This window comes from Rhinatrema bivittatum, chromosome 7, assembly GCF_901001135.1.
Source record: "Rhinatrema bivittatum chromosome 7, aRhiBiv1.1, whole genome shotgun sequence".
Classification (NCBI taxonomy): domain Eukaryota; kingdom Metazoa; phylum Chordata; class Amphibia; order Gymnophiona; family Rhinatrematidae; genus Rhinatrema; species Rhinatrema bivittatum.
In genome coordinates, this window is record NC_042621.1 from 66,812,024 (window position 1) to 66,836,981 (window position 24,958).

At 43.5% G+C, this 24,958-nt stretch overlaps 1 protein-coding gene across 3 annotated transcripts in view; it reads left to right on the forward strand.

Annotated features, from left to right (window-relative positions):
• PHKB (phosphorylase kinase regulatory subunit beta) overlaps positions 1–24,958 on the forward strand; it is a 601,073-nt gene that overhangs the window by 90,618 nt on the left and 485,497 nt on the right. The gene's annotated exons all lie outside the window — the stretch shown is intronic.

The window sequence follows — 24,958 nt, forward strand, 5'->3', positions numbered from 1 at the left end:
AATGGAACAATGAAGACCACTAGATAATCTTTTTGAGGGGAGGGAGTTTATGATTGAAGCTATGTTTTTTTTTCCTACAAATAAATTGTGCAGAAGAGAGACCGTACAGCTGCCACATTTAACAGTAAAGCAGCTTTCAAAAAAATTGTCTGTCATTCTAAATAATTATAGTTTATAACTGGTGGAATTGCCTGTCAAAATGATTGGTTTAAAAAAAAAAAGTTATTCCCCAGCACTCTTTCCCAAGCCTGACCCCCAACACCTTTCTCCTTTCCTCTCCCTTCTACTCACCACCCTGAATGCATCCCCTCCCCCCACCCCCCACCTAGCCCAATGGGGGCTATCACTTAAGAGCCCTCCAGTTCAGAGCTGAGGGAGCCTCAGGCTTGAATTTTTTTTTTCTTTCTCTCTGCCTCTGTCAGCTGGTTCTGGTGGTAAGGGGGTTGTTGGCGTCCTCTTGCCATGATCAACAGAAAAGAGACGCGGCAGAGAGCGTTGATAGTCATTGGAAGCCACAGGGTGAACACAAGGCAGTGACAGCGGCTCCCACTGTTGGCTGCCCAGGGGGGAACCAGGGAGTCAGCACAGCGGTTCTGAACCTGCAGCACTTCCTGACGTGTGGGTGCTGCAGTGGGTGCAGGGCATTCATGCATGCAGCGTGAGGGAGAGAGTACATCGACAGAGAACGGGATTGCACATGGCTTGTGGGACAGCAGAGAACCGTAAAATGTTTTTTGTTTAGTTTTATTTTGTTAAAACTAGACCTATTTGGAACCAAAAGAAAGTCAGTGTGATGTGAGGTGACATAGCTCTCCTATTTATGCTAATATCATTTGTTTCTCGCATTGTCACTTCTGTTTTATGACCACACCTAGGGCAGGGAAAAATCTTTTCATCCTAGCCCATGTTAGGTTTCTATTTTGCACTTATCATTGTGATGTCTTCCCGGGTTACTGCTAAGGGTCAACATAGCAGCCCTTTGGCTTTATGAGTGACCAAGATTAATGAAGGGTGAACCTTATACAAACTTCCATCACTGACGTTTCCTCTAGAATTTAATGAAAATTATAATGCCAAAATATGGAATTTAATTATTTAAGTGCCAACTTTCCTTTTTCTTTTTTTTTTTTTTAATGGGAAGGCTGTTTTAATTGATTAAAATAAGGACTCATGTTGCCAGAAAGTTTGTTTTATTATGAATTTGAATATATGTAGTTTTAAATGTCATTTTGGCTTATGTTACTGTATTGTTCACTAAGGCTCTGAGCAATGTTTTGCCACAGGCCCAGTACAGTGCTTTGCTTGATGCAAGCAATATGGATTTAGGTATATATGTGCACGTGCTGCCAGAAGTGAGAGAGAGAGTAACATGATTTCACTGCCCTTTTATTGCTTTAAGCTTTGTTTAATTATTTTGTATAGTTATGATACGTTAGAAGCATTTCTTGCAAATAACTTTTCAAGTTCAATTTTTGGCATGTTGAGGGGTGTGTTGTTTTTTTTTAATAATTTTTTTAAATTAATATGGTCCAGAAGGTGGCCCTTGGTCAATCAGAGGTTGTTCTTTACATCCTAAATGATTAGAAACCACAAAGTGAAGCTAATGGAAATTGATCCTGTAAACCTTATGGTTTAATGCTCATCTAAAGTTACAGTCCTGATTCAGCAAGCGGCACAATACTGCAGGGTGGCCAACGTTTCTCAGACCAAAAACTGGGGAACCCCCCCCCCCAAGTATTTAGCTCTTTTTAGCACTGTCAATTTTGATTTTAATACTTAAAAGGTTACTACTACTAATAATGATATCTTTACCACCTAGGTGCACTGTGCTTCTCTCCTATGCTGGGTACTGGAGGCCAGGGGCCAGCCATTCTCTACCTCTCTCCTGTGCTGGAGGCTGGGCCAGGGGCCAGCCATGCTCTTCCTATACCTCCCTTTCCTACCATTGCCCTCCATATCCGTCCTGGTTTCTGCCTATACTGTTTACACATTGTGGGCATGCTTGGGAGTAAGCGGGAAAGAGGATTAGTAGCGAGAACCAGAAAAGTCAGGGTTCACAGCCTGCTTCTCACACAGATGCTCCTTCTGACTTTAAGCAAGTCACTTAACCTTCCATTGCTTCAGGTACTAACTTGGATTGCGAGCCCTCTGATGCCAGGTCCTGCCCCACTTTACCTAAATTGTAATGTGCCTTGTCACAGGTTTGAAAAGGCAAGTAAATAAATGCAAAATCTAATTTCCTAGCGTGTAGCCAGATGGACTCAGGACCAATGGGGTATTGTGCTCTCCTGATAGCAGATGGGAGACTGAGTCAGATTTCAAAGCCTACACATACCCGTGCAGCAAGCTTAGCTCTTCAGTATTTCTCAGTCTCCATAGCAGATGCGGACACTATCCAAAAGAGAATAGTGTAACATTTACAACAAAGAAGAAAGAAAATTTACCTGTTAAGAAGAGAGCCCCACTTCTCCTGCGGTGAAACCTAATGGTCCCTCCCACAGTCCAGACTTTCCTGAGGTGATTCGATATCCCTCAGAGGTGAGCCTTGGTCTGGCAGCCGATTCCCGGCGTGGACTTAGCACTCAGGGTGGCTGAAAGGCAGTGGGTGCAGATTTGAGCACAGCGGTGAAGGTATTTCCCTCTCCCCCACAGCTGGAGACAGCCTGGCATGCGACCAGTAAGTGCAGAGACCAAGTAAGGTTGAAACTTTACTTTTAAGTCTCCGGTCTCCAAGGCTCAAATAGCCGTACCGATCTTCCTCCCGACGAGGTTTAAAATCGGGTTGAGCAGCCCTCATTTGGCTAGGCCCTGCTTCGGTACGAGGGTCCACACACATGGAGACCCTCCTGGGGGGTCACCATTTTGCCGTCTGGGTCGCTGGCGCTATTTCCCCGACCTTGACTACTTTCCTATGTTGGAACCCATCAAGAAACTGATTGACCTGGAATGGAATGCTCCAGAGGCCAGCTTCAAAAAGAAGCCCTATACCCGCTGGAACCCACGGCTAAGGAACCTCTACGCTTCCCTAAAGTGGACGCTATGATCTGTGCAGTCTCAAAGCACACTATGATCCCGGTGGAAGGAGGAGCGGCACTGAAGGACACCCAGGACAGAAAGCTGGAAGTCATCCTTAAGCAGTCCTTTGATGTATCAGCAATGACGCTACATATTGCTTCCTGCTGCACATTGGTGGCATGTTCCTGTTTGATCCTCTCCAGAGACGCAACCACGACCGGAGAAGCGATGGAACCTGCGGTCTCCTTCCTCACCGATGCTACCGCAGACCTCATGCGTACCTCAGCCAGGGGTGTCCCCGCTCCAAGGAGAAGGAAACTGATGGCTCAATTGCAAAAATTGTTGACCTCGGTTCGCCCCAAGATATGGGACTTACCTTCAAGTCCTCGGCCTCATGACATCAACTCTGGAAGTTGTCCCATGGGCAAGGGCCCATATGTGACCGCTACAATGTTCCCTACTGTCACAATGGAACCCAGCGTCCCAGAACTAATCAATTCGCCTCCAACTACCGACAGAGGTTCAGGATCAGCTTCAGTGGTGGCTACAGGAAGACCACCTAAGCAGAGGCGTAAACCTATCACCACCAAACTGGATCTTTCTAACCATGGACACGAGCCTGCGAGGGTGGGGAGCCCACTGTCAGGAACTGACGGCCCAGGGACAATGGAACAAGGAAGAGGCAGGATGGAACATCAACTGCTGGAAGCTCGAGCGGTCAGACTAGCCTGCCTACGATTCGACCACAGACTCCGAGGCGAGTCTGTCAGTCAAGTCGGACAACGCGACAACCATTGCCTACATCAAATTCCAGGGAGGAACCAAGAGCCAGCAGGTGTCTCTGGAAATAGACCCCCTCATGGAGTGGGAATTAAATCTGCAAGGGATTTCGGCCTCCCACATCACAGGAAAAGACAAATCTCAGCAGACTACCTCAGCAGAGAGAGCCTAGACCCGGGGGAATGGTAGCTGGCGGACATAGCCTTCCAGCTGATAGTAAATCAGTCGGGTCTCCCAGTCATGGACTTACCTGCAACTCATCTCAATGCACAAGTCCCCAGGTTCTTGAGCCGCAGATGAGAACCACAATCTCAGGAAATTGACGCTGTCATCCAGAACTGGCCAGAGGAAGACCTCCTGTACTCCTTTCCACCCTGGCCACTACTGGGCAGGATTATCCACAAGATAGAGCTCCACAGGGGCTAGTCCTACTAGTTGCCCTGGATTGGCCAAGAAGACCATGGTACGCACACATGCGAAGACTACTGGCGGGGAATCCTCTACATCTACTGCCCTACAGGGACCAATCTCCCACAAAAACCTAGCTCGATTCTCTTTTACGGTATGGCCCTTGAGAGGACTAGCCTAAAGAAGCGCGGCTACTCAAAAGCCGTGATTGACACCCTGCTCCGGGCACGCAAGTTCTCCACATCTCAGGCTTGCATACGGATCTGGAGAGTATTCAAAGCCTGGTGTGAAGACCGCAGTCTCCTCCCGAGAACGGCCAAGATTCCCACGATCATGGAATTCCTACAGCATGGCATGAAGAAGGGGGTTGTCCCTCAAGGTCCAAGTTGCAGCACTGGCATGCTTCAGGTCCGAAGTGGACAGTATCAGACTATTAACTCATCCTGATGTGTCTCACTTCCTGAAAGGAATTAAGCAACTACGACCACCCCTGAAATGGCCAGTGTCCTTATGGAACCTCAACCTAGTTCTTGACTTCCTAGCAGGGAATTTCTTCAGACCAACACGCGGCCTATCTCTACATCTCCTGACCTTAAAGACAGCATTTTTGGTCACAATCTGCTCAGCTCGGCGCATCTCCGAACTTCAAGCACTATCCTGCCGGGAACTGTTCCTCAGGTTCACCCCGGGCACCATTCAACTGCGGACGGTACCATCCTTCCTACTGAAAGTGGTTTCCCAGTTCCATATGAACCAAACCATATCCTTACCATCTCCAGATGAGCACAAGGATTCAGAAGACTCGCGCCGCCTTCGCCACTGAATGTCGGCAGAATCGTAGTCCGATACCTCAAGAAATCGGAACGCCTGCGCAAAACAGATCACCTGTTTGTTCTTCACAGTGGGAAGAAAGAAGGGGAAGCGGCATCGTGGGCGACCATAGCCCGCTGGATCAAAGAAGTAAGCAAGGCAGCCTACATAGAGGCAGGAAAACCATTACCTCTACAGGTCAAGGCGCATTCTACAAGGGCCCAGGCAGTCTCCTGTGCTGAACCAAGCTGCTTTCGCCAGCCAAGATCTGTCGGGTGGCAACATGGTCCTTCCTACATACCTTCTCCAGGTTCTACCGCCTGGATGATCAGGCCAGGTCGGATATAGCTTTCACAAGGGCAGTACTTAAGTGGGCCACGGGCAGCCTCCCACCCTATAGGGGAGTAGCTTTTGTACATCCCATTGGTCCTGAGTTGATCTGGCTACCCGCTAGGAAATGGAGAAATTACTTACCTGATAATTTTGTTTTCCTTAGTGTAGACAGATGGACTCAGCATCCCGCCCACTGGCTGCTCCAGAAATCAAGCACCTCAGATAACAAATTTCAAGACTAAGCAAATTCGGGTAAGCCACGGCCTACCCTTAGTTTGACACCCTCAGTTGTCTGGTGTCGGCGTTTATTGTTTGAGTGCACTGGTGGTCTCCAGTTTAAAAAAAAAATGTATATACATATATATAATCAGTTGAACCAGTTCAAGGTTAATCAAGTATTAAGGAACATATATCCACACTGGCTTTTCAAAGACAATACTGAAGAGCTAAGCTTGCTGCATGGGTATATGTAGGGTGTTGTCAGCTCTGAAATCTGACTCCCCCATCTGCTATCAGGAGAGCACAATATCAATTGGTCCTGAGTCCTTCTGTCTACACTAAGGAAAACGAAATTATCAGGTAAGTAATTTCTCCAATCTACCACCTCCATTGATGGGAGCCACGTTAAGTCTTGTCATGTTCTTACAAGACCATTACTAAATCCAACACCCTGGTCCCTTCAGTGTCCTATTACCAAGTTTTCTAATGACCCATACAGCTACCAAAAAGGTCTCTTCTGCTATCATTTATTATATTACTATGGCAGAGTTCAGCTTCCCTTATCCTGGGTCTTCTCCCTCCCCCACATTGCCCATTCCTGGATCCTCTCCTCCTTCCCCATTCTCCAGTCTTGAAATCTTCCAAAAGACCTCTTGAGTCCCCTTCCGGGGTCCTCTCCAGGCTTTCCGTCCCCTCATCTACTTTTTGAATGCTCCTGTGTCCAGTGACAACAGGAATAGAGACATTCAAGCGCAGCTATAGCACAGGAAGTCAGCCCAGGGACTGCATGGCTGGTATTCACTCATAGGCCCTGCAGGAGCCATTTCCTTCATCTTGGTAATAGCGTCAGCAGGGCTTGTGAATGTAGTGCTGGCCACTGGCCCTGCGCGTATCTTCTGCAATATACCTGTGCTTGCAGGTCTCTTGCTGCCACCATCAGGCCTAAGACCAGACTTCCTTCTTCTTGTAGGCATGGGGGTGTTGGGCAATTGCCTTGGTTCGCCCTTCTAATTCTGGCCCTTCCTCTCTTTCTATCTCCCTCTCTCCCATCATCTTCCCCTTGTTCCCCCCATCTTTCTCCTCTTCTTCCATTTGCTTCCTCCCATCATTTCCCTTTTTTCTCCCACCCCCTTCCATCTCCTTCCGCTAGCCCTTGTTCATCTAAATCCTTTCCCCTAAAGTGCCTAAAACTCAAGCTATTTCCTACCAGGCAGGTACCAGGACAGGGATAGGCACATGAGCGCCAGTGGAAATGGTGGCCGATGGATGCAGCAAAGCTCCTCAGACCCTCTTCAACTTGTTTGGCAGAGACAGGGCAAACCAAACAGCTGCAACCAGACAGGGTAGCAGCTGTGGCTAGCAAGGAAACTCGCACCCTGCATGTGGCAATCCTTCCCCTTCATAGCAGCCAGCTTGCAGGCAGAAGCTGCAGGTTCCAACTTCCTCTGTAGACTTCCTACTGAGAAGTGAGGATTGTCGTTTAAAAATAAGAACGCCATGCATAGAAAATATGCTGGCTTATTGGCTGGATAGCTAAAGATGATCTAGAATGGCATCTTCATGCAGTTTAGAAAATGTATTTCTTTCATGTAATTTAAAAAAAAAAAAAAAAGCTGTGAAATATTTGTTCATTAATTTAAGCATCTCCTTGTTGAGCGTAATCTCTCTTATAAGACAAATTGCTGTTTTAAATCTTGCTTGCTGTCTGTACTCCAGCTCTTTCCTTAATTCTCTTAATTGTACTATATCAGGTAAAATAAGAATTTCCACAGTAAGAGAGAAAAAATGTTTTCAATTTATATTTAGCTTAGAAGCCTGAAAACATTCAACAACAAAGCAATAATACTGTATTAACCTCAAAAAGCTTACAGCAGAATTATTACTGAAAGCGGTGACTATATTAAAACAGCAATACAATGTTTAGCAACTTTCTTCTTTCTAATCCTCTATTTGGTATACTGATTCTTACATTTAATTTTTATTTTCATATGTGTGTGAATGAAAATAAAACTTATTTATTTGTTTATAAGGACTTGTTGCCCGTGCCCTCCAAAGATCAGGGCGGGTTACAATTAAAACATTCATAATAAAAATAATCACAATAAGGTAGAACTTGTAAAAACAAGCGAGAGAAAAATGAGCTGTCTTCAGGAATGAGCCTGTAAAGAGCCTAGATGTTTTAAGGTGGCTGGACTAAGGAACTAGAAGGAGAAAAAATGATCTCTTGATTAGATAAATAATGTTTCAAGGCTTTGTTTTTAAAAGTCTCTTGGCCCCAAATATGGATCTTATGTGGAGTGGTATAGCGCCCTGATTTATAAGGCCAGCAATGGAAAAGGCACGCTCACGAGTCATTGAGAGTCTGGTTTGTTTAGGTGAGGATACTTCGAGCAGGAATTGATTTTGTGATCTAAGATTTCACGAGGGAAAATAGAAATAAAGGATTGCTCTCACCCAGGGACTGTTAACATTGTGTATTAGGTTGTGTACTGAATAGTATTTTATATTGTACAGGCAGCCAATAGAGGGAGTGCAAAGCACTAGTGATAGGATCATGTAATCTGGTATTTGTATGTAGTTGGGCAGCTGAGTTTTGTGCAAGTTGAAGGGTCTGATTGTAGACTGTGGGAAACCGACATACAGAGAGTTGCAATAATCGATTGAAGGACAGCTGTAAATCATGTTCAACTAAGGGTTTGATGTGCTTGAGGAGACTGAGCTTATGATATGATGTCTGTAGTACTGGCTTGATGCGTTTAATTTGGAGTGAAAGATGATTGCGAGATTACGAACAGATTGTGAGATTTGAAGTGTAATATTATTGAAGGAAAAAGTTGGAGGTGGTTCAGAAAAGGCTGGATTACCAAGAATTATTATTTCTGTTTTTGACAAATTCAGACAGTTTATTATGAGATAACCATTTGTTGACAGAGGATAAGCAAAAGGAAATGAATTTGAGGTGTGTGATCCATGTGATTGCATAGGGCACCATGACTTAGGAGGTGTCGCGGACCCGCACTGCCAGTGTGGCATGATGGTTTCCCCTCTCTCATCAGTGTCTTATCTTTCATTCCATACCAGTGCTTTGATCTAAAGTCTGCGTCATCAGGCTGCAGTGACTGCTGGGCCCTGGCAGTCTAGGAAGGACAGGGCCGTTGTGAATCCCATTTCTGCAATGGCCAAGGAAGGAAGGAGAGGGCTGCCATGGGATCCCATTTCCTTGGTAACCAAGGAGTGCGAGGGCAGCTGGGGATCAGAGGGCTGCCATATAATTCTATCCCCACAGTGACCAAGGAAGAAGAGAGCTGCTGTGGAATGCCATCTCTGTGGGATCCCACAGAGATGGGATCCCATCGACTTGGGATTCATATCCCCATGTTCTGGGTATTTTTTCTTTCATTTTAATGATTACTTTTTTTTTTGTTTTTCCATTGATAAGCAGGCTGACTTAGCCATGCTGTCTGGAACGTCCCTCTCGGCGGCTTGAGACGGAAAACCTCTCTCCAGATATACAGAGCTTTGCTCTGTGTGCCTTTGCAGTGGTTCCTATGCGACTGTCCCACTGTCCTCAGTTCTGTTTTCCTCATGCAGCTCACATCCTCTCTCTTTGTGCTTTTTTCTTTCTTCTTCTCTCGTCATTCCGTGAACCCCCAAAAAGTACTTTTCATTGCTACCCATGGCTCCGAAGACCCCAGAATTCAATATTTACCAATGTGGCAAAGATATGTCTCTCATAGATGGGCATAACTACTGCTACTTGTGCCTGGGGCCAGACCATGGCCAAACATCCTACCGTGACTGTTCCAGGATGTTAATGAGGGCCCTGAGGCAATGGGCCAAGAAAATCGCCAGGCTTCGGTTTTATGAAGGGGCCTCTTCGGGCTCATGTGCCCCAACTCATGGGTCCACTCAATCCTCGCCGAGGCTACAGGTGGTGCTGAAGCAAGCATAGTCACTGGAACCGACCTCCAAAAAAAACAAGACCAGGTGGGAAAGCCCCCTGAGAATTGGGAAGTAAAGGCACGAGTGATAGACCCTCAAAAAGCCCCGGTGCGTCAAGCAAAATAGCGCCAAAAACCGTAAAGGGCTGCGCGGACCCATTTCCATCGAGACAGGATGTATTGAAACTGGAGCACGATGCAGCTCGACGCACAGGATATGACTCACATTTTCGAATGATGCATGGCACATGACGCAGAATGGCACAAGACATAAGACACAAGCCGGACCACAACACCTACTCGTGTTAAACAGATGCATGCATTGAAGGGGAAGTTGCCTTTGATGCAGAAGGTGAAAGACAAATCGCACTACCTTGAGTAGACGCACTCGACGCAAAAGAAGCATGCATTGCAACAGAGCAAATGCCAGGATGAGATCTCTCAATTGCAGTGGCGTCCTGACACTCAGGTAGTCTTCACCCCAAGCGAGCTCGAGGAATTACACTTCTGATGTAGATCCTGCAGGTCTCTGAGGACTTCTCTACCTCCTCTGCCAGGGGTAATGTCCTTACTGGTCTTTCCCAGTCTCTAGCCGTAAATGGAAACAATCTCAGCTCCAAGAATCGTTGATGAAGAAACAAAAGTCTCACTATGAAGACCAGGGCCAATCTCAACATGTCAGGGTCCCAGACTTGGCAGCGATACGTTCCTCCAAGACTAGGAAGATAGGTGATGCAGCCTCTTAAGCTATTGATCAAATATCAAATTACTTCAATCTTTTTTGCGTCTCTACCAACTAGTCACTACCCTATGCCACCTTCTAACCCCTTGGAAGAAGCTTTGTTGTCACAATCACTCCCTTCTTATCCACCATGGGAATTTGAGGCAGAGGAGGATGACCATTGTGACCTAAGTCCAACAGCCACAAAACCTAACAGGGAACCTGTAGACTCCCCTCCAACTTCACCGGGTACGTCGATTTGGAATACCATTGGATTCCCCCCCCCCCCCCCAGAAAAGCTACCAGAGCTGCCCTCAACCCCAGAATACCTAGCTTATTCTAAATTCATTGAAAAAGATGGTGCCACCTTGAATGTTGAAACCAAAAAGCTGCCAGATCCAAGGTCTGAAGTTAATGGGATTCTTAAGATCTTTGATGGTCCATCAGAACCAGCTGCACTCCCTTCTCATGCAGTCCTGGACACAGTAATGGATAAGTCATGGGAGACTCCTTTTTCAGCTCCATCCACTTCGCGGAAGTCAGACCTAAAATATAGGATGTGTAAGTCCTTGCATTATGGACTAGCACAGCTGCCTCACGCATCAGTGGTGGTTGAATTGGCTATGAAAAGAGCAAACAAGACTAGATTATACTCCAATACACCTCCCGACAAAGATAATAAACACCTGAATGATTTGGCAAGAAGGTGTTTCAGAGTGTGTCGCTTAATGCTAAGATAAAGGCAGCATCAATTCTCTATTACCCAATAACACTATGAAAGCCTACAGAGGTTGAAGCCAAAAGATAATCAGTCAGCCGATAACCAACCACAGAACCAAGTGATAGCAGACATGGAGGAGGGGATTACGCCACCTGCTTCACATGATCTGAAGTGCTTGAGACATCAGTTAGGACGTCAGCAGCATCCATAGCAGCCAGAATTGCCTGGCTGAGGGCCTGCACAATCCGAGACAATGTACATGAAAAACTGGATGATCTCCCTTGCAAAGGGGATAATTTGTTTGGTGATGGACTTTTGAGACTGTATTCCAGCTCAAAGAGCAGAGCGCAGCGGTCTCCTCACATCAGTAATTGAGCAGTTTTCAACAAGAAGATTCTACCCAACCTATAAAAAGTCCTACCAAAGGCGACACTATAGACCATTTACCTCCTACAGGTCTCCATCCTATCAGCCACAGAGGCAACAGCCTCAGCAAACTCAGTTAAGGGGACGCATAAGAACTCAACATGCTCAGAAATAATCGCAGATCACTAATCAGAAACCACAACAGTCTTTTTTAGGTCAACTTGCTCACAGCTACATTGGCAGGATATCTTCTATTTACCCAGCCTGGAACCCCATAACATTGGATCGTTGGGTTCTCAGTGTCGCGCGGAATGGATACAGATGGAATTTCAGGAAGATTCCGTTGGTTCCCCACCTTGCACTGGCTTTTTGGGAGAAGGCGGGTAATATGCTTTTCTAACAGGAAGTTCAGTCATTACTCAAACAGGCCATCAAAGTGATAACCTCAACGACAACACAGTCGAGGCTTCTATTCCCAATACTTCCTCATTCCAAAAAAGGGTAGAGGATTACGGCCCATCTTGGACCTATGAGCCCTCAATAAGTTCATTCAAAGAGGAGAATTCAAGACGACATCTCTCAAATCCATTCTGCCTTTTCTGCAACCCAACAACTGGATGTGTTCCTTAGATCTCAAGGATGTGTATTCCTACGTCCTGATGCACCCATTCTTCTGATGCTACCTTTGTTTTCAAGTAAACGCTCAGCATCACCAGTATAAGGTTCTTCCGTTTGGCATGTCGGCACCAAGAGTGTTCACGAAATACCTAGCTGTAGCTGTGGCCCACGTACGCAGAAAGGGGATAAAGGTTTTTCCCTAAATGGACAATTGGCTGCTAGTGGCATCAAATTCCAAAATGCTCTGCTCACACCTAACGCAGACAGTAACCTGCCTAGAGAATTTGGGATTCACCATCAACTATGAAAAGTCCAATCTGCACTCCACTCAAATCCTTCAATATATATATGGGCGGTCATAAACAAAATTTGCAAACCCTTTCTTCCATCAAACAGAGTTCAAACTTTTCGTGAGCTAGCCTATGTGTTGCAGAGCCAGTCACATCTCCCAGCTCGTCAAATGCTCACTATCTTGTGACATATGGCAGCAGCAAAATATGTGGTTCCAGATACCCGCCTTCATATGCGACTACAATATGGACTCAACTCTGTGGTCTCAGCACAACCACCCGATGTCATCATCAGTTGATGATCTCGGACTTGAATTGGTGGTTATCTCCCAGAGTCCTAGAGTCAGGAACACCATTTCGAATCCCAGCACATCAGATTGTCGTGACAACGGATGCATCTACAAGGGGTTGGAGTGCACATATGCCACACCTGAAAACGAAGGGAGTTTAGTTTCCCAAGGATAGGACTCTCCAAATCAACATTCTAGAGTTAAGAGCTGCAAGAAATGCCATCTACACCATCTCCATTCTGCTAACAGGAAAGGGGGTAATAGTCAAATACGGACAATCAAGTTGTCATGTTTTATTTAAATAAGGAAGGTGTGACCGGTTCCAGGACACTTTTGTAGGGAGTCTTTGCTAATCCTAGAATGAGCACTAGCTCACGCCAGTTGCAGGTGACCTACCTTCCAGGTATCAAGAACACAGAAGCAGACAAACTCAGCAGAATGTTTCACCCCCACAAGTGGGCACTGCATCAGGATGTAGCAGACATATATTGTTCAGGAGTTGGGGGATACCCTGCATGGACCTTTTTGCAACAGAGTCAAATGCAAAACTGGAAAATTTTTGTTTTCTTTTCCCAAACAGGTGCAGAATCGCTCAGGATGCATTTCTGATTCCATGGGAATAAAAGCTGTTCTACGCATACCCTCTGATACCTCTGATAGGTCAAGTAATTAAAAAATGCATCACGGAAAAGTCAGATCTCATCATCATTGCACCAGTGTGGCCCAAGCAGCCGTTGTATGCCTAACTCATTCAACTCTCAATTCAGCTACCAATCCCTCTGGGAAACAGGGAGGACCTGCTGTCTCAAGAAGAGGGCAAACTCCTTCATCCAATGCAATATTTTTTGCATCTGGAGGTTGAAAGGGAAGTGTTGTCACCTCCCTCGCTCAACTGAAATTCAGGACATGATAATATCCTCCAGGAAGCCATCCTCAAGGAAATATTATGCTGGCAAATGACATAGATACCTGCTCTGGTGTGCAACCATGCAGGTATCTATGCCATTTGCAAGCATAGGTACCTGGGGGAATATCCAAGTGGGTCTATCAATATGCATTTGCTGTATTCTTCTGACCTGGCAGTGTCATCCATCAGAGTGCACTTACAGCGGCATATCATCCTTCCATGCAGGGAAGATCAATCTCTACGCATCCGTTTGGTGTCTCTTTTCATTAATGGAGCTCTAAAACTCCATCCCCCAGTTTCAAGGCCATCAGTTCCTTGGGATATCAAACTGGTGTTGGAAAACCCATGCTTCCGCCCTTTGAACAGATGCAAACTGCTTCCATGAAATTCTTGGCATGGAAAATGGTGTTCCTAGAAGCGATAACTTCAGCAAGGCGAGTTAGTGAACTTCAGGTGCTAGTCCACTATCCACTTTATTTACAATGCTACCATGACAAGGTCAACTTGCGAACCCATCCATCCTTCCTCTTCAGACAATCACTTTACAACCTTCTTTCCAAAAACATATGCAACTGACAGGGGAAAGCATTCTTCATACTCTGGATTGCAAGAGAGCCCTGACATACTCCAAACAGAAGACTCATACATGTAATTGACATTCCCAACTCTTTGTCTCCTTCAGCCTGAATGCTCCAGGGTTGCCCGTAGCCAAAAGAACTTTAGCTAACTTATTATCTCAGTGTATTCATTTTTGCTACTCATCTCAACCAAAATGCCTTGAATCGAAGGTTAAGGCGCATCAGTTCAGAGTCAAGGCAACCTGTATAGCCCATCTTCGTGATCTGCCAGTTCAAGAAATATTTGTAAAATGGCAACCTGGTCCTCGCTACATACCTTCACAACTCATTACTGCCTCCAACAACAAACAAGATCAGATGTAGCTATGGGGCAGGCGATACTACTCTACGCCACTGGCACAGAGAGTTGTCCACCAGTGGGTAGGTTTTTCATACTCTGAACATATGCAGCATGATGACAGGAAAGAATGTTATCTTCCGACACAGTCAACAGTGTGCTTAATCTGCCCTTAGCTGGGGACTTCCAGACAGCATGGCTAATTTAGCCTGTTTATCGATGGGGGGAAAAAAGCAAGTTTGCTTACCGTAAACTGTGTTTCCCCGTAGATAGCAGAGTGAATTAGCCATGCATTTCCACCCCTCCTCATTGGACAGTCTCCCATCCTTTCTATCTTTTCCTACTCATTTTTCTATTTGAGCTGCTCGTCCATTCTTTCTTTATAACTGAGGACAGTGGGGCAGTCGCACGGGAACCACCATGCAGGCGCACAGAGCAAAGCTCTGTATATCTGGGGAAAAATTTTCTGCCTCTAGCCACCCAGAGGGACATCCCAGACAGCATGGCTAATTCATCCTGCTATCTACAGAAAACACTATTTATGGTAAGCCAACTTCCTTTTGTATGAATATGAAAAATTGCTTTTCTAATGGAAATTTAAATTTAAAAAAAGGGTATTAATAATCTTGTTGTAATATCTGACTGAACTCATCACTTCTGCTTTAAAATATCGCAAACTGTGAGTCTGCGGAATCAACATTAAAGTCCTTGTAGCAATACTTGTTCTTCATCTGGGTTAGAGAACTGCACATCTCCCCTTTTCCTTCACGCACATCCCATTCGTCCACCCCCAGTACCCAAGCGTTGTCATTATAGGTGAGAGCTTAACAGTTTGGTTTAATTGCTTAAAGCCTTTTGTTATACATTAGGGATCATAGGGAGGCCTGCCGTCTTCCCTTCCGATTGTCAGGGAGCCACGGAAAGGCCTGCCTCAGCCACACGAAGAAACTCCATGCTCGGGAGATGCTGGGCATCTTTTGTGCTCTAGTGCTCAAACCTAAAAGTATGCTGTGAATGTGCTTTTTATGTCAATGTGAGCTTAGGGTGCACAGTCTAAATGCTAATAAAAGCTGGTTTGCCTTGCACCCGTCTCTCTTTGGCGGAGTCAGATTTGTCCTAAGAGCAGGGGAAGGGTGTACAGTGAAACCAACTTTTATTATTATTCAGGTTCTTTCCTAACCTCACCTTGACGTAAATGTGCATTCGGAGTACAGTGGATACTCCAGCCAGCCATGGATTTACAGCAAATCACTTTATAATTTTTAAGCATACTCTATTTCCCTGTTGCAGACACATCCATTGTTCAATGATCATTTGGTGAGTGTAATGCAAAACTGTTTGCAGGACTGATCAATACATTGAGACACGTAGTGAAAATAGTGAGGTGAAAATTCAAAGCGTGTTCAGTGCTGTTTAGCCACATAAGAATAACTTATGTGGCTAAGTGGCGGGCAGCTGAATATGCTCCTACGTTCACCTGCACCACTTAGTGCATAAGTCACTTATGCGGCTAACTTTTTAGCCACATGAGTGGTGGGCGGGTAGTGAAAGGATCAGGGCAGAGTGACTTAGCTGCCTAACTTAAGCAGCTAAGTAGCAATATTCACACTTAGCCACACGTTAATTAGCTAAATTAGACCTTACTTAGAGCAGGTCTAACTTAGCCGTTATAACTTATGCTGCTAAGTGTGAATATATATACTGTGTAACTTAGCCAAATAAAATATATATCTTGCCAAGTTTCTTAAACAGCTTTGAATATTGACCTCAGTATCTAAAGAGTTGAAGTTTCAGGAAGAAAATGCAAAACACATTTTGCATTGTACAGCCTTTATGGATGAAAAGAGCTGTGCAAAAGGCTTACTGTACAAAGTACAGTATTTATTGGCAAAAACTCCTTAGTAAATCTAAACCATAGTGGTTATTTTTACTATTCAGTGGAAAAAACAACAGATGTCTGGTAAATAAGTTGACGGTTTAGAGCCAGATTAGCATGATTAGGCTCTGTTTTATGGTATAAAATAGAACTTTCTTGAGGCAAGAGTTGGGAAAAAAAAATCATTAAAAGTTATGGTTTCTTTTATCTCTCAGTGCTATTTCATTGCCTGAAAGGGAGTATTCCCTTGGTAGAGGGCTCTGCTGACAAAAAATGCCTTTGACCTTTTGCTGTGGTGTCCTTGCCTCTGGCTTGGGATGCACAGCTTGATTCATAGTCTGTTTCATTTGGTGTCAGTGATTCCACATTAAACATGGGTGTTTCTGGTCGGCTTCCACTCTTCTCTACAGAGTTTGGCGTGTTACAAAATGGAACTTTTGACATTTTGAATAGCTTAATAGAGTAGAAAGCAATTACAAGCCTGCTCAACAAAAGCTGGGCGAATAGCTTGCATCTGAAAGTAAAAGTAGATCATATTTCTGCATTTACAAATGTTTTTTTACCTCAATATATGAACATTATACAGTATTTATTACTACTGTTATTTTTTGCCCAGTTGCTTCCTCCCCCTCTATCAAGACCAGCCTCTGTTGGGTTAGAGTGTAATAAACCTTCATTTTGCAACTATCTGAGGGCAGGGTTCTTAATATCCTCTTTCCAATTCAACCCAGCCATTGCAGCAACCATTCTGGGGCATAATCCACAAACTTACAGCTCCCTTTGGATCCTGGCAATGGCGTAAACTCCCTCCTGTTTTCAAAGGGTGTGAATGCTCCCTTAACAGCATTCTTAGCGCTCGCTGGCCAGCCTGGCTCTGGAATCAAATCCACATCTGCCCATCTGCCAGTGCTTAGCACCATCACTGAACCACTGCAGTAGCAATAGTAGTAGTATTATTTGTATTTCACTTTAGTTCACAATATCGCTATATTTAATTTAATAAAGGATGCATACCACAGAATGGACCAGATGTGGGGTTCTGACCCCAGTAGTTTGTTTTTTTTTCTGTTTACATTAGCCAAGTTAGAGTATTATGTGTTTTTACAAAACGACGAAATACTACCAGAAAGCTTTTGTATTTACGTGGAAGATGTAGAGTTTATATAATTGTCTTAGAGTAAGCTTGTAAGCTACCCATTCAAACTGCATAGCTATTTTTTTCCATAAAGGTCAAAATAAATAACAAACTTATAAACTTGCAAGGATATTTTTGTTTTTCTTTATCTTTGTAAATGAATAATCCCAGAATAGCAGATTTAACTTAAACAGTGGGATTTAGCAGTGATCAAAAACTATAGTAAGTGAAGTGCCCTGTATGTTCCCCGGTTGATCATTTTTTTATTAATACATAATAATATGTATTATATTATAATTCTTCTTCTTATTATATATATATATATATATATATATATAATATTATTATTATTATTCTTCCATTCCCCGTGTCTGCCCTCAATCTCCCTTCCCAATATTCCTTCTCAATCGAGACAATCATCCGCCTGATTTCGTTTTAACATTGATGGCTCTTTTACTCACATTTTGTATAAGAATTGTTACCAAAGGTTTTTAAAGGTTTAAATGTTTAAGTGTTCCTCGTTTTTTATGTAATGCTCACAAGCACTCTTATTTGTTCGATGTTCTTTGTTCCATGTAATGCTCCTAGGCAAGTTGAATTGTTTCACTGTAAACCGGTTTGATTTGCATCCAATGCAAGAAGATCGGTATATAAAAAACCAAAAATAAATAAATAAATTAAATAAATAATGCCTGCTTGCCAGAATACTGATTTTAGTTTGGAAATGCACCCACTTTTTCTATCACTAATTACCTTTGAATAGATATGATGGCAGAAAAGGACCCAAACAGTCCATCCAGTCTGCCCAGCAAGCTCATATCAGCATCTGCTGCGCCATACATTTCTCCCCCATATCTAACAGCCTCCCAGACCATCCAGCCAGGGGTCTTGTTGGCTGCAGTTTGAGTCAATTTCCCATCACCTCTTGCCGTTGAAGCAGAGAGCCATGATGGAATTGCATTAACATTATGAAGGCTTATTGGTTAGGGGTAGTAACCGCCACACCAGCAAGTTACCCTCATGCACTCTTTTCCTCATTTCCATCCTCTAACCTTTAGGGATCCACAGTGTTTATCCCATGCCCCTTTGAAATCTTTCACTGATTTAGTCTTCACCACCTCCTCCGGAAGGGCATTCCAGGCATCCACCACCCTCTCCGTGAAAAAATATTTCCTGACCTTGGTTCTGAGTCGTCCTCCCTGGAGTTTCATTAGATTTTAGGAGTCTTTCACACTTTTGCATTGTTGTGAGTCCTCTCTCTTTTTTTTTGTTTTTTTCTCATGATTTTCACTGCTTTATGCCCGCTTGTTCTTTTGCACCTCCATTTCAACCCTGTTTCCCTGCCTTTCTATTTGAAAATGTAGGGTTGTGAGTCTGAGACCACTTTGAGATGATACTTAAAAGCCAGAGTTGCACAAGATGATCTGTAAGATGTTTGTCGGGACATTTGAGTGGGGCAGATGGATTGAAAGGGCTCCATCACAAACCCTGCCAGTAAAATGGGTGATTGTATTCAAGGACTTCAGTTTTCCTTTAAATTTCATGAATATGTGGGTTTGGGGTTTTTTTTTTTCCAGATTTTGGATTGCAGTTATAAAAAAATATATAGTATTGGGGAAGGCATGAAACATGAATTGGCACCATTATGCATCAGAAAGGATCAGTAATCTGTATCCTTTCAGCTCAGGAAGTTTAGGAAAGTCAGATATGGAGACTGAGGCTTTTGTTAGGTCTGCATCTTCAGCATGGTCATAGAAGCTTTCTGGAGTTTCTAGTTCTCTATGTGGGACTGGGAATACAGATTATAAATATAGCATTTCTTATACATTGCCTTCTACCTCTTCCTCCCAGAGCTACTTAAAGAAGCATAAGTATCTGTGTGTATCTAAACATGTATGTATAGTTTAAGAATTCATATACAGTATAAGTCCCCATTATCCAATAGTCAACCAACCAGAAAACTCAATTAACCTGCATCTGGCATCGGGGTTTGTTTGTTTGGGTTTTTTTTTGGGGGGGGGGGGGGGGTTGTTTTTTTTACTGCTGTCATGATTGTTTACAGGCTTACCAAACCTGTTTTGGGGACCTCACAGCCAGTTGTACTTTCAGGATAGCCACGGTGAATAACCTTGAGAAACATTTCCCATACGTTGGGAAACAGGGTATGCAAATTAATGTTGTGCCTATCCTAAAAATCTAATGGGCTGAGGGGTCTCCAGGACAGGTTTGGGAAACCCTGCTTTAAATAGAATGCTAATTAACAAACATTAAGGAGCACAGCAGCTTTTCTCTATTCCCACACCACCACCCACTCCCCTCCCTTCCTGCTTCAGGGACGGGATGGGAGCAGAGGGAAAATGACCCAAGGTGTGAGGGGTTGGATTAGGGAGCAAAGTAGCTTTTCTGTGCTCTGTTCACACAGTTTCTCTACTGTCTGGAGCAGCAGCAGGGGGGATCTCTGATAACCAGCATGGATGGTTCCCCTTGCATGCCAGAGCATGAGACATTTACGTTTCTGCTTTTATATACTTTCACACCCTAGACTGAAGAGAAAACCTCCTTGGCTGCAGTGGATACCAGCAACACTGTCATGTTCTGTCAGATGAATTCTCTCATGCTCAGTGACTTTCTGTCTTTCATAATATTGGTCTTTGTATACAACCTATAAATGCCAGTGCATGTTAAGTTGCATATTCCTCATAAATATGAAGGTACTGTAATCTATTTGAATTCATAGGTGTTAAGGACATTAACATGCTTTGATCTAACTTGCTGTACAACAGCTTGGTGAAGCCACTAGGAAGATGATTGTTTACACTGAAGGCACTACTTTATTGTATTGTGGCTTCACTCAACTAATGAGTAAAATATTAAACCAGACAGCTGCCTATTAAGTAAGATTCTATTTGCCATCTGTCTCGTAATTTTATTTTTTTTTTCCTTTGTTACAATATATTCTGGCATCTGATACATGTTGGCTCTTTTCAAATCAATCTACTGTTTGTCTCCTTTTGTTTGTTTTTTTTGTTTTGTTTGATTTTTTTTTTAACTTACTCTCCTGTTCTACAGAACTGGAATTGCTGTTCTTCCTTGTCCTTGTGCTCAAACATTCAGCGACATCCGTTCATTTGAACTTTGTGAAGTAGTGTAAGATTTGAACTTCTTATAGTTATTTTCTAATAAGTGAAATACAAACTAAGGGTTCTATGTTCTAAAAGTGTGACCTACTATATTTCTTTTAATTTAACCCTACAAATTCAATAGAAGTTCAGCTTAATTCACTCTAATAATTCTACCTTAAATATATTAACAAGTGCATCCCTGCTATCTATTCTGTAAGTACTATAGCGGTATGGGATAGTTTCCCTGCTCCAGTAATTATAAGAACATAAGAACATAAATTGCCATGCTGGGTCAGACCAAGGGTCCATCAAGCCCAGCATCCTGTTTCCAACAGAGGCCAAACCAGGCCACAAGAACCTGGCAATTACCCATGCTACTGATGCAATTAATGGCAGTGGCTATTCCCTAAGTATAATTGATTAATAGCCATTAATGGACTTCTCCAAGAACTTATCCAAACCTTTTTTGAACCCAGCTACACTAACTGCACTAACCACATCCTCTGGCAACAACAGAGCTTTATTGTGCGTTGAGTGAAAAATAATTTTCTCCGATTAGTCTTAAATGTGCTACTTGCTAACTTCATGGAGTGCCCCCTAGTCCTTCTATTATTTGAAAGTGTAAATAACCGATTCACATCTACTCGTTCAAGACCTCTCATGATCTTTGCCTCCACAGCTTCCATGGACAGACCCCAACTTTAGCAATCCTCTAAGTTGCCTTTCTCGTATATAACATAGCAGCAGCAGCCCTGTTCCCTCTTTCTCACCCTGCAATCAGTGAGCTTCTCCCCAGTTGGCTCAAGGCCCCTCAAATCCAGGCCCATCTATTTATCTCTCTCTGTTTCCCCCGAGTTATTTATCCAAGTTTATCTCCCTGTTCATTGTAAGACAATCTTATGTCATTGTTCGTTTGTTGTTAGAATGTAAACCGAAGTGATTAGTAACTCTGTTACCTGAACATCGGTATATAAAAGTGATAAATAAATAAATGATCTTAACGACCTCTATCATATCCCCCCTCAGCCGTCTCTTCTCCAAGCTGAACAGCCCTAACCTCTTCAGCCTTTCCTCATAGGGGAGCTGTTCCATCCCCTTTATCATTTTGGTTGCTCTTCTCTGTACCTTCTCCATCGCAACTATATCTTTTTTGAGATGCGGCGACCAGAATTGTACACAGTATTCAAGGTGCGGTCTCACCATGGAGCGATTATAGAGGCATTATGACATTTTCTGTTCTATTAACCATTCCCATCCTAATAATTCCTAACATTCTGTTTGCTTTTTTATCTGCTGCAGCACACTGAACCAACAATTTTAAAGTATTATCCACTATGATGCCTAGATCCTTTTCCTGGGTGGTAGCTCCTAATATGGAACCTAACATCGTGTAACTACAACCTGGGTTATTTTTCCCTATATGCAACACCTTGCACTTGTCCACATTAAATTTCATCTGCCATTTGGATGCCCAATCTTCCAGTCTTGCAAGGTCCTCCTGTAATGTATCACAGTCTGCTTGTGATTTAACTACTCTGAATAATTTTGTATCATCTGCAAATTTGATAACTCACTCGTCGTATTCCTTTCCAGATCATTTATATATATATATATTGAAAAGCACCGGTCCAAGTACAGATCCCTGAGGCACTCCACTGTTTACCCTTTTCCACTGAGAAAATTGACCATTTAGTCCTACTCTCTGTTTCCTGTCTTTTAACCAGTTTGTAATCCACGAAAGGACATCGCCTCCTATCCCATGACTTTTTAGTTTTCGTAGAAGCCTCTCATGAGGGACTTTGTCAAATGCCTTCTGAAAATCCAAATACACTACATCTACCGGTTCACCTTTATCCACATGTTTTAACCCCTTCAAAAAATGAAGCAGATTTGTTAGGCAAGACTTCCCTTGGGTAAATCCATGTTGACTGTGTCCCATTAAATCATGTCTTTCTATATGCACTACGATTTTGATCTTGAGAATAGTTTCCACTATTTTTCCCGGCACTGAAGTCAGGCTCACTGGTCTATAGTTACCCGGATTGCCCCTGGTGTCTTTTTTTTAAATATTGGGATTACATTGGCCACCCTCCAGTCGTCAGGTACAATGGATGATTTTAATGATAGGTTACAAATTTTAACTAATAGATCAGAAATTTCATTTTTGAGTTCCTTCAGTACCCTAGGATGCATACCATGCCTTTATATCATTGTATGCAACTTTACTATACACACACACACACACACACACACACACACACACAAAATATACTGGTGAATCATGAATTAAAACACAAAATGATATTGATTATAATACCCAGAAGTGAGAGATCCCCAGGTGATGGGTCTATTTGTGTATTTCACATGGAATCCTAGAGTAAATGCTCTGAAACGTAGTTAGTCTTCATATGATGTCTGAAAAGGACATTGGCAGCTGCTTCTGTGTGTGAGTGAGAATGATTGAATCTGGCTCCTGCCTGTGCCCAGAGTTATTCACCTCTCTAGAACACTGTTAGGATTTTTGGAATGCAGCTCAACAGGGTTGTGGCCACTAACGACTTCACAGATTACTGTTTTTGGCTTTTCCATTTTTTCTTTGTTTTATGGCTGCCAGGTGTGAATCAGAGTAATTCTGGACAGTCTGGCTATGTCCTGGTTTTTTTATAAGCTTGCAATTGAATTTATATTCCTTTTTAATCATGTATCTTTTCCATGCCCTGCCCCCAAAGACCATCTCTGTTTTAACAATCACTTAAGAGAAAAGTCGCAATCTACTTTTTGTACACATGCCAAAACTAACACACTATCCATGTGCTAACAGACCACATCTGTGCTGCAAGGCCCATGTTAATGCGAGCATGGGCCTTTGAGTTCCAGTGCATTCTGTGTAATTCATTGTTTGCATGTTTTCCTCTGTGCTAAACAATCCATAAAGAAAGGGCTAGTTAGTCCAGGGGAACTGATACTCGATGCAGCTGATTACCTTCCAGACCCAACTCCCCTCCCCTTCCCTCAGCACACAGATTCCCTTGATGCTCAGTGCCACCCCCATTCCAACCCTGAATCCTCTGCAGGCCTCCCCACATTCCCCACTGGAGGATCTTCTCTCCCTGCTGGCTGCATTGGGGAATGAAAAATGGCACAGACTTAGTGCTGTCCACTATGAGCCATGTGTGTGTCATGGTGTACAGCATCTAATCAAAATTGGCGCCGGTTGGCATTTAGAATTTGATATAGAGCACTATGACCCACAAGAAGCTCATATTGCACAGCACTACCAGCTGGTGCCATTTTTTATTCTTCGCCAGAGCCTAGTACACGGTGAGAGAGAGGTCTGGATGGCTTAGGAGGGCGGCACGTGGAAAGGTGCTTAATTGTTTTAGGATTGGAGCGTGGGCGGTCATATGAACGTCAGGGGGCCTTTTTCTGAGAAAGAGAGGGTTCCTTCTGTGGTTCAGGGATGGGGGCCAAAAAAACAATTTGCTAGCTGTACCGTCTATTAAGGTACAGAGAGGTCTTGAATGAGTAGATGTGAATCAGTTATTTACTCTTTCGAATAATAGAAGGACTAGGGGGCATTCCATGAAGTTAGCAAGTAGCACATTTAAGACTAATCGGAGAAAATTCTTTTTCACTCAACGCACAATAAAGCTCTGGAATTTGTTCCCAGAGGATGTGGTTAGTGCAGTTAGTGTAGCTGGGTTCAAAAAAGGTTTGGATAAGTGCTTGGAGGAGAAGTCCATTAATGGCTATTAATTAAGTTTATTTAGGGAATAGCCTCTGCTATCACTGGCATCAGTAGCATGGGATCTTCTTAGTGTTTGGGTAATTGCCAGGTTCTTGTGGCCTGGTTTGGCCTCTGTTGGAAACAGGATGCTGGGCTTGATGGACCCTTGGTCTGACCCAGCATGGCAATTTCTTATGTTCTTATGTGATGCAATCTAGAAATCGATTATTGAAAGTTGCAGAGAATATAAAGGGTAAAACAGAGCTATTGAGTTTTTGAAAACATCTAAAAGCGTGTATATTGAGAAAAGCATTTGGATAATGTTAGATTAGAGCAGGTGTTTCAGTTACAATTCGGTGGGTTTTGTTTGAAAAATGTGGGGAGATATTTTGTGTATTGTTGTTCTTATGTATTATGAAACATTTAAATGTGATCTATGAATGTTTAAGTGGAAACCGCCAACCAAGACTTTTGGATCATGTGGGTAGAAATTTGTTAAATAAGTGTGTGGGGAGAGTTGCTTTTGTTGGGTGAGGCCCAGTACAGAGCATCCTGCGTTTTTGTTGGGCAGCAAAATCTCAGTAACACGAGTGTCCCTGTGTTTATATTGTACCATTCTCGGCAAGGGGGTGGGAGGGGCTGAGCATGATTGTTGATATTTAATTATCAAAATCTCAACGTGAAAGTGTTATTGCCCTTGCCCTGAGTCCTTTAAACGCCTGCCACGCTGTTTACCTGTTCAGCATGTGCAGGTAAACAGCATG